A 9916-nucleotide genomic window follows, 5' to 3' on the forward strand; every position below is an offset into this window, starting at 1 on the left:
GGCACACATCACCACGTCTGACTAATTTAATTGTATTATTTGTAGAGACAGGGTTTCACCATATTGGCCAGGCTGGTCTCCTGGGCTCAAGCGATTGGCCTGCCTCAGCCTCCCCAAGTGTTAGGATTACAGGCATGAGCCACTGACTACATTTTAAAGTACTAAAAGTTTTCTTTAATTTCTGAATGTGATACTTCTAATTCTGATTGACATATCATACAATCTGCCTCTTTCCCAGAACGTTTGAAAACTATTTTTCTAAAATTGCTGGGCATAGGCAGCAACTCTTTTCTTTTTTTTAAGTTTAATTTTATTTTAGGTTCTGGGATATAAGTACAAGACATGCAGGTTTGATACATAGGCAAAATTGTGCCATGGTGGTTTGCTGCATATATCAACCCATCTCCTAGGTATTAAGCCCCACATGCATTAGCTATTTATCCTGATGCTCTCCCTCCCACCGCTCCCCTACCCCCGACTGGCCCCAGTCGTGTTGTTCCCCTCCCTTTGTCCACGTGTTCTCATTGTTCAGCTCCCACTTATAAGTGAGAACATGTAGTGTTTGGTTTTCTATTCCTGCATTAGTTTGCTGAGGATAATGGCTTCCAGCTCCATCCATGTCCCTGCAAAGGACATGATCCCATTCCTTTTTATGTGTGTATAGTAGTCCATGCTATATATGTACCATATTTTTTTTATCTAGTCTATCACTGATGGGCACTTGGGTTGATCCCATGTCTTTGCTATTGTGAATAGTGCTACAATGAACATACACATGCCATGTATCTTTATAATAGAATGATTTATATTCCTTTGGGTATATACCCAGTAATGGGATTGCTGGGTCAAATGGTATTTCTGGTTCTAGGTCTCTGAGGAATCACCATATTGTCTTCCACAATGGTTGAACTAATTTACATTCCTACCAACAGTGTAAAAGCATTCCTACAGCCTCGTCAGTATCTGTTGTTTCTTGACTTTTTAATCACCACTAACTGGTGTGAGACAGTATTTCATTGTTGTTTTGATTTGCATTTCTCTAATGATTAGTGATGTTGAACTTTTCTTCATATGTTTGTTGGTCACATAAATATCTGCTTTTGAGAAGTATCTATTCATGTCCTTTACCCACTTTTTAATGGGGTTGTTTGTTTTTTTCTTGTAAATTTAAGTTCCTTATAAATTTTGCATATTAGATCTTTGTCAGGTGGATAGATTGCAAAAATGTTCTCCCATTCTGTAGGTTGTCTGTTTACTCTGATGATAGTTTCTTTTGCTGTACAGAAGCTCTTTAGTTTAATTAGATCCCATTTGTCAAGTTTTGCTTTTGATCAACTCTTCTCTTCAGGAAGAAAATGAAGTTGTAATAGCAGTCTCCAGAAGTAACCCAGCAATGATATAACCGAGTCATCACATACTTTCTTTATTTACTCAGTCTATATGGTCAGGTTCTGTGAGATAAAGGTGTTATTGGTCAAAACTCATTAAGTGAAATTAGTTAAAATTCATAGGTATATTAAAAAAACAACTCTTACCTCACAGAACAGTTAACATTCACCCTTCAAATTATAGAGGACCTCAAGCATCAAATGCTTAAGCAGAATGCAGAGTGTGCTTGGATTTGTGCAGTTTCCATGACACTTATAGTCTACCATGCCAAAATAGAAAACTGATATAAATGCATTTCAGTAGGCAGTTATGTTAATTTCCCATTCTTTTATTTCATTTTTCTTAATTATAAGGTGAGGGTTGTGTGGATGATTGTAAGGATGATTACTGGATAACATACAGGATGTCCAGTTAAATTTGAATTTCAGATAAACAAGGAATAATTTTTTAGTATAACAAATATTGTATGGAACACACTTATTTTAAAAATTATTCCTTGTTTATCTAAAATTCAAATTTAACTGAGTGCCATGTCCTGCATTAAATCTAGTAACCCTATGAATGAGTAGAGCAGAATGATGAGTGATCTTTGAAAATTTTTTTTAAAACAGTATGTCTTATAGAGTAACACTTCTCAAACTGTAATATTCATACAAATCACCTGACTGCTTGTTAGAAAGCTATATTAGTCCATTCTCACACCACTAATAAAGACATACCCAAGACTGGGTAATTTATAAAGAAAAAGAGGTCTAATGGACTCACAGTTCCACGTGGCTGGGGAGGCCTCACAATCATGGCGGAAGGCAAAGGAGGAGTAAAGGCACGTCTTACGTGGTGGCAGGCAAGACAGCGTGTGCAGGGGAAGTGCCCTTTATAAAACCATTTGATCTCATGAGACTTATTTACTATCATAAGAACAGCATAGGAAAAACCTGCCCCATGATTCAGTTACCTCCCATTGGTTCCCTCCCATGATATGTGGGGATTATGGGAGCTACAACTCAAGATGAGATTCAGTGGGGACACAACCAAACCAGGATCTGAGATTCTGGAAAGGATCTGAGATTCTGCATTTCTTTCTTTCTTTTTTTTTTTTTTTTTGAGATGGAGTCTTGCTCTGTCGCCCAGGCTGGAGTGCAGTGGCACGATCTTGGCTCACTGCAAGCTCTGCCTCCCAGGTTCACGTCATTTTCCTGCCTCAGCCTCCCAAGTAGCTGGGACTACAGGCACCCACCACCACACCTGGCTAATTTTTTGCATTTTTTAGTAGAGACGGGGTTTCACCAAGTTAGCCAGGATGGTATTGATCTCCTGACCTCGTGATCCACCCACCTCGGCCTCCCAAAGTGCTGGGATTACAGGCGTGAGCCACTGCACCCGGCCTGAGATTCTGCATTTCTAACAAGCTTCCGTTTGATATTGATGCTGCTGCTCCATGGACCACTCTGCAATGCTGTAGTGGATATCTGTTTTGGGGGGAATTTTTGTTTTTGTTTATGTTTTCCCAGCTGCCCAGCATCTGAACTGTCTAAGCTTGGAGAATGCACTGGTATGTGAGTCTTAGAAGGAAGTAAAGCCTGATTCTCACTTTCTAGAAACTGATAGAAGTTGAAACATAGTCACTTCACCATCCTCCCCTGCAACTTGGATTCAGGTGCATGAGCTACCCTCCTCTAATCAGAAGCACCTGCATGACTTTGAGTCAGGAACTAATAACACAAAGGAGCAAGGATAGCTGTCAGTTCTCTCTCTCTTGCAATGGTGCAGTTGTGGCCAAATTGAGTTCCCAAAGCAGTTCCCAAGCAGGTGCAGAAAGGAGCAGAGTCTAACATGTCCAGCAGCATTAGTAATAGTAATCTTCTCACTGGACTGCCTCTGCAGCATTATTTTGGACTTTGGTCTTGGCTGCACCGCTTTGAGCTTGGTTCTCAACTCACATAATGATTCTGTGGGCTGTCCAATTCCTTTGCTACCAAATCGTACAGGATTGATTTTTGTTGCTTGAAACTAAAAACCCCAGTGAAGCCAAAGGGTCTGCCAGAAACTAGCTGGCTTGCACAGCCCTTTCAGATGGCAGTATGTTTATGGAATGCCACCTAGGTCACCACACAGCATGATCTTTGCCTCACAGAGTGAGGAGGGTTCACAGAGAGAGGCAAATGCCCTCTAGGTGGAAGGGTACCTATTTCCTGGCATACATTTCTATACCTCCTCTGAAGAGGAGGTTTCCGACAATGACTGCTTTTGGCTTAATAGGACTAGATTTATATGCTAACCCTGTCACCAACTAGTTATGTGAGTTTGGGCAAATTAGCCTCTATGAGCTCCATTTCCTTGGCTGTGAAAGGGAGTTAAGACGTGTTTTTATTATTGGATTTTTTCACATTATACATGATTATTTTACAACTTTTTTGAAGTATAATTTACATATCATAAAATTCACTCATTTCAAGTGTACAATTCAAATACTTTTAGTAAATTTATTGAGGTGTGCAGCTATTATTATAATCCAATTTAAAAGCATTTTCATCACCCCCAAAAGATCCTTCATGATCATTTATAGTTAATCACCATTCTCACCCCTGGCCCAGGAAACACCAATCTGCCTTCTGTCTCTATATGTTTTCCCTTTCTGGACATTTTATATAAACAGAATAATACAATTATAACTACTTTTTACACTAGCTGTTTCTGCTATACAGACAGTCCCTGATTGACAATGGTTCCACTTAGGATTTTTTGACTTTATGATGGTGCAAAAGTGATTTACATTCAGTAGAAATTTTACTGTTGAGTACCCATACAACCATTCTATTTTTCACTTTCAGTACAGTATTCAATAAATTACACAAGATACTTAGCACTTTATTATAAAATAGACATTGTGTTAGACAACTTCCCCCAACGGTAGGCTAGTATAAGTGTTCTGAGCGTGTTTAAGGTAGGCTATGACATTCAGTAGGTGTATTAAATGCATTTGTGATTTACAATATTTTCAACTTAAAATGGGCTTATTGGAATATAATCCCTTCATAAGTGGAGGAGCATCTGTATAGTGAGTTTCCTAAAAGCCTATGTCTCTATATCTAACTGAATTGTTTATCTACAAAAGGCATAGCACAGTGTTTTATATATAGTTAAGTGCTCCAGATAAGAAACAAAACACTGATACTTTTCCTATGAGGTGGTTGTGGTGAAGATTAAATAAATCCATTAGAGTTTTGCTACTCCAAGTGGTATCAGCATCACCAGGGAGCTGGTTAGACATGTAGTCTCAGGGCCCATCCCAGACTTAGTGAATTAGAATCTGTAGTTTCACAAGATCCTCAGGTGATTCATAGTCTCATAAAAGTTTGAGAAGCACTGTTATATTGTAAGTTCCTTGAGGGCAGGGATTACGTGTGGCACATAGCATGTTCTCAGTAGTATTTTTTGTTGGAATAAATGAATGGTGCCACATAAGAAAGCATTGTGTAAACTTAAGTCTTACATACACAGGACTTTAAGTATAGGACTTTAAGTCCTATGTACACAGGATTGTGAAAGAACAGCAGTATAGATTTTGGGCTTAACTATAAAATCTTTTAGAGAAAGTTTGGACTGGCACTTACAGTTCTAGTTTACTTATTGAAGCAAGTATATTTATTTTTCTTATATCTGAGTGACAATTCCATAGGAAACCCAGTTTTTGATAGGAAATATAATAGTCCCTTAACTGAAATTGACTTTATAGTGAATTTATTAGCATGACAGTTAATTATGAAACTTCTGAAGATTGACAAAGAAAATTTATTCGGTTCCATTTTCTGTAAGAGATAAGACCTTGATGAACAACTAAGAAGCTGATGTCAGGCTTTAAGGGACAGGATTGCTAGATGTTGTATAGTTATTATCAACCTCTAACAAGGAAAACCCATCTAGTTTTCCACTTACAGTGTTCCAGCTTGAAATGCTTTAATTTATTCATTTAATCATTCTTCAAATCATCAAACATTTATCAAATTTGCCACTCTGTGATGAGTGCTGTGCCAGGACTTTCTGATGGATTGCCAGGTACAATATTCTTGAGGAGTTCCATATCAATACAATGACGATACCTTTTCAACTACATGGGCTAACGATAGGCTTTTTATGATTTATGAATTCACGAATGTTAAAGTCTTAAAATGCTATTAAAATTAAACCACATTGGTTATATATTTAGCAAGTCTATTGAAAAGGGTAAAGTTATCTTTTCCAGATAAATCCAATTGATATGGTTAACACTTACAGAATAGGAATTGCTTGTACTTAGGGTTGTTCAAGGAACATAAGAGGAGTATCCTGGCAATTTACCATTTACACCTACAGGTCCATTTTTTACCCTATTTGTCTTGCATTTTACTGGAAGCTGAACTCTACAGACTGTGCCACACAAGCCCTCTGGTTTCTGGATTGGTCAATAGGTGATACCAACAGAAGTTTGGAGGATGGGAAGAAAAGAGGACAAGTGTTTATTCCCCAGTCCTTTGCTGGGCCACATTTCGGCAGTGACTGTATTTCTTTATTTATAGTAACAGCCTTTGTCAGGCATCCCTTTCCGAGCTACAGCTCTTACAGGGTTCCACTAATAGCTCCCCTCGCCTGTTCCTTCAAGCTTAAGTTCTCCCATTGTTGCCAGTCCTTAAGTGCTTTACCATTCCTTGTTGGTTCCCTTAACCACTTCCATCCCTCTATAAATTATCCCTTTATTAAGCTCTCGTTACCTTCGTAGAGTGTGCCATCTTTAGTAATAAAAGAAGAGGCCATAAATCAGCTAGTATCTAAGGACTGCCTGCTGAGTTGGCACTGTTAAGACATATAATACATGATCTTGCTCTTGAGACACTTACAGTCAGCCCAGTGAAGGAGATAAAACCAACACATGTGAAGCAATTAGGAAACACTACACATTGGTATCTAATGAGACACTCCGTTTGTTTGCCTCTTACTAACCATTCACCCTTCTTCTGACAACCATCGCCTGATTTTCCTCTTCTGTTACTTCAGTCAATGTCTTTTAGGTGGAGTAAACTTCATTTTCAAAAACATTAATGACATGAATCAGCTCTGAGCTACTGGATTCCTCTAGCCACATGTCCCAATCAGAGCCAATGAAATGTAAGAAGACTATTGCTGGCACCTGTGAGAAGGAGGCATGCACTCTTCCACTGAGATTGCTAACAGTAAGGATTATGTAAACTTGAGCTGTTAGCAGCCACCACATGGAGCCTAAAAATGAAGCCAACACAAGACAGAGTCAAGAGATGAAAAGAAATAGAATTCTAATGACATTGCTTAAGCCCTTGGATCAAACTATGCCTTAAGCTAAATACATAACTAGTTTTTCACTAAAATAGCTCTAACAATTCATAAATTGGTACCAGGAGTGGGGATTAGTAACAGAAAGATCCAGAAATGTTGAAGTAGTTGATTCAGATGAGGCCTCATTGGTATCAGGCTGAGACTTTAATAGCAAAGCAGTAGGTTAAACTGACACCTGTTGTATAGGGGGATTCAGAACATGTGCCTATCAAGGATAAAATGTAAAAGGGCCTGTTGTTAAAAGGTCAGATACTAAAATATATCAACTATTATTTGTTAGTTTTTAGTAATGTCCTGTAAGAAAGACTCAAACTTAGGACTGAGATTGATTTATCTAAGGCAGAGAGGAAAAGATATCACTTTGCTACAAGTGAACATTTTTGCTTATAGGCTGCAATAAAAGATGACAGAAACATCAATAATCTGAAGCCATAAAGGGTTGAAAAAGCCCCAAGAGAATGTTAATGTTAATGAAAGCAAGAATGGATAAGATTGGCACTAGGGAGAAGTCTTAATACACTCAGGCCTCTTTCAAGCAATTCCTGCCTGCTGAGAAAGGTAATAGTTATTCAATTCTACTCCCTCCACCACCAGCTCACTCCCTCCCCTTGCATCACTCCCTCCCCTTGCAAACCCAGTGGCTATTGTTTCAAATTGTTATCAGGCAGAAACCAAAATAGAGGCCTTTAAGTTAGAATACCAGGGCCTATTACTAAAAGACAAAAATGCTCAGATGAAAATCTAGATTCAAAGACTGAAGCTTAAAAAAATCCTCTGGCTTTGGAATTCCCCCCCCCCCCCCCCCCATGGAATTGGCCAGATGCAAATAGACTAGAAGTTTACTAAGAATTAAAGAAAACTGGGCCAGGTGCAGTGGCTTACACCTGTAATCCCAGCACTTTGGGAGGCCGAGGCAGGCAGATCACCTGAGGTCAGGAGTTCAAGACCAGCCTGGCCAACATGGTGAAACTCCGTCTCTATTAAAAATACAAAAATTAGCCAGGTGTCGTGGCACATACCTGTAATCCCAGCTACTCAGGAAGCTGAGGTGTGAGAATTGCTTGAACCCAGGAAGTGGACATTGCATGAACCGAGATCACACCATTGCACTCCAGCCTGGGCAACAAGAGCAAGACTTTGTCTCAAAAAAAAAAAAAGAAAAAAGAAAAAAAAAGAATTAAAGAAAATTGTACTGTGAGAGAAACCCTAAGTGTGGAGAAGAAAGGCTCAGTTACTTAAGCTTAACACAATAGATATTTATTTTTCACTTTTGTAAAGTCCAACATCAGTGCCCCTAAGTAGCAGGTGGTCTTCTACAAAATCATTCAACTACCCAGACTCCTTCTATCTTATGGCTCTACTGTCCTCCAGGTCCTTAGAGACCTCTCGGTGCAACCAGAAGAGGGAAAAAAGACTGGCAAAGGCATACCTACTACTTAACCAAATTGGCTAGAAGTGGTACACATTACTTTCACTCATATTCCAGCAGAGATAGTCATGTGACTTCAGCAACGTTAACAAGGAGGCTGGGAAATGTAGCCCCTGGCTAGGTAGCTAGTTCTCAGCAACAATTGTATACAACAGAAGAGTTTCACAACTCTTGGATGGTAAAAGCTAATTATCTTTGCCATAGGAAGTGATTTTTCAATTCCCACTAGATCAGGAAGGAGAATGCTGAAGAGGTATAGTCCCTAAAGGATTCTCCTCCCCATTGTCCGTTACAGATGTAACCATGGAGGAAATAATGAATGAGAGATCCTCCAAAAATAGAACATATGGCAGCCAGATTGGTTGATCAAAGAACTTTCTCCCCTTTCATGTTACGAAGCCCTTGCTATCCCTGTCTAGTAAGATATGACATATGCTATGAATTGGAGACATTTTGTGTTTGTCATTCATATTTCCAAATAAGAGTTTTCATTGCAGTTGTTCTTTTTTTCTGTCATTATATATTAAGTATTTTCTAGTTAATTGTATCATATATCCTTAGGTTACTAGGCCATGAAGAACTTTATCAAATTGCTTTATGATAGAGAGGCATGCATATCACCTTACTATCCTGGACTTGGGAGTTATTTGTAGGACCTAGATGTGAGTACATTTTGGGTGGTTAAAAAAAAAAATGTCATTACATTGAGTAGCCATAGATATCAGTGAAGGCATATGTAGGGAAAGAATGTTTGGAGACCTCAATAAAATACCAGGGATCTGTGTGTGTCTGCTGTTTCCATTACCCAGGACACATCTGCTCTTTTTCTGATAACCATACCCCTATTTTAAGTCAAATCATCTGTGCCATTCATGTGTTACCGATAGACACAACTCCTGGGATGGGCTTGTGAATCAGTCCAGGCCAATCTGAGCATCTTATTCTTTTGGCAACACTGATTGGCTGACAAAAGAATGGGCGCTTGACCTTTGTTGGTAGTGAGGATGGTCTGGAGCTTCTGGTTGCTCATTTGTGGAATGAATGAAGCAAACAGCAGAGGGGAGTGCTAACATGTGGGGGAGAATCTGAATCTCTCTCTTTTTTTTTTTTTTTTTTTTTGAGACAGAGTCTTGCTCTGTCACCCAGGCTGGAGTGCAATGGTGCGATCTCAAGCTCACTGCAACCTCTGTACAGGTTCAAGTGGAGAATGTGAATCTTGATGATATAGTTGGAACTCTTCAGCCAAGCCATATCTAACAGAACTATCTTCAACTTTTCAGGTATGTGAGAATACATTCCCTTCTCACTTTACACCAATTTGGGTTGGATTTTATGTCACTTGTAACCAGTGGATCCTTACTGAATCAAATACTAAGTTATGTGAGGATAGATCCATAAACAAATACATATAGGAATGAGTGAATATAAATATACTTCTGGGGAAAACCTAACTAAAATGGAAGTGGTAGACTGAGGAGTGGTTCACAGGGTAGAAGGGAAATAGACTAGGGAAAGAGCTTGAAATTCAGTCAGGGCCGGGCACAGTGGCTCATGCCTGTAATCCCAGCACTCTGAGAAACCGGGGCAGGTTGATCACTTGAGCCCAGGAGTTCAAGACTAGCCTGGGCAACATGGCAAAAACCTGTCTCTACAAAAAATAAAAAAATTGCCGGGTGTGGTGGCACATGTCTGTGGTCCCAGTTACTCAGGAGGCTGAGATGGGAGGTTCACTTGAACACTGAGAGGTAGAGG

At 39.3% G+C, this 9916-nt stretch overlaps 1 protein-coding gene across 3 annotated transcripts in view; it reads left to right on the plus strand.

The window, feature by feature from the left end:
• The window catches only part of LOC139355418 (uncharacterized), a 44584-nt gene that overhangs the window by 16683 nt on the left and 17985 nt on the right, over positions 1-9916 (plus strand). For all 3 annotated transcript variants that reach the window (XM_071066795.1, XM_071066796.1, XM_071066797.1), the window contains one exon: positions 9291-9444. The gene's annotated coding sequence lies outside the window, so the exon portion shown is untranslated. The remainder of the gene's footprint in view (positions 1-9290; positions 9445-9916) is intronic.

Source organism: Macaca nemestrina, chromosome 7 (genome assembly GCF_043159975.1).
Source record: "Macaca nemestrina isolate mMacNem1 chromosome 7, mMacNem.hap1, whole genome shotgun sequence".
NCBI lineage: Eukaryota > Metazoa > Chordata > Mammalia > Primates > Cercopithecidae > Macaca > Macaca nemestrina.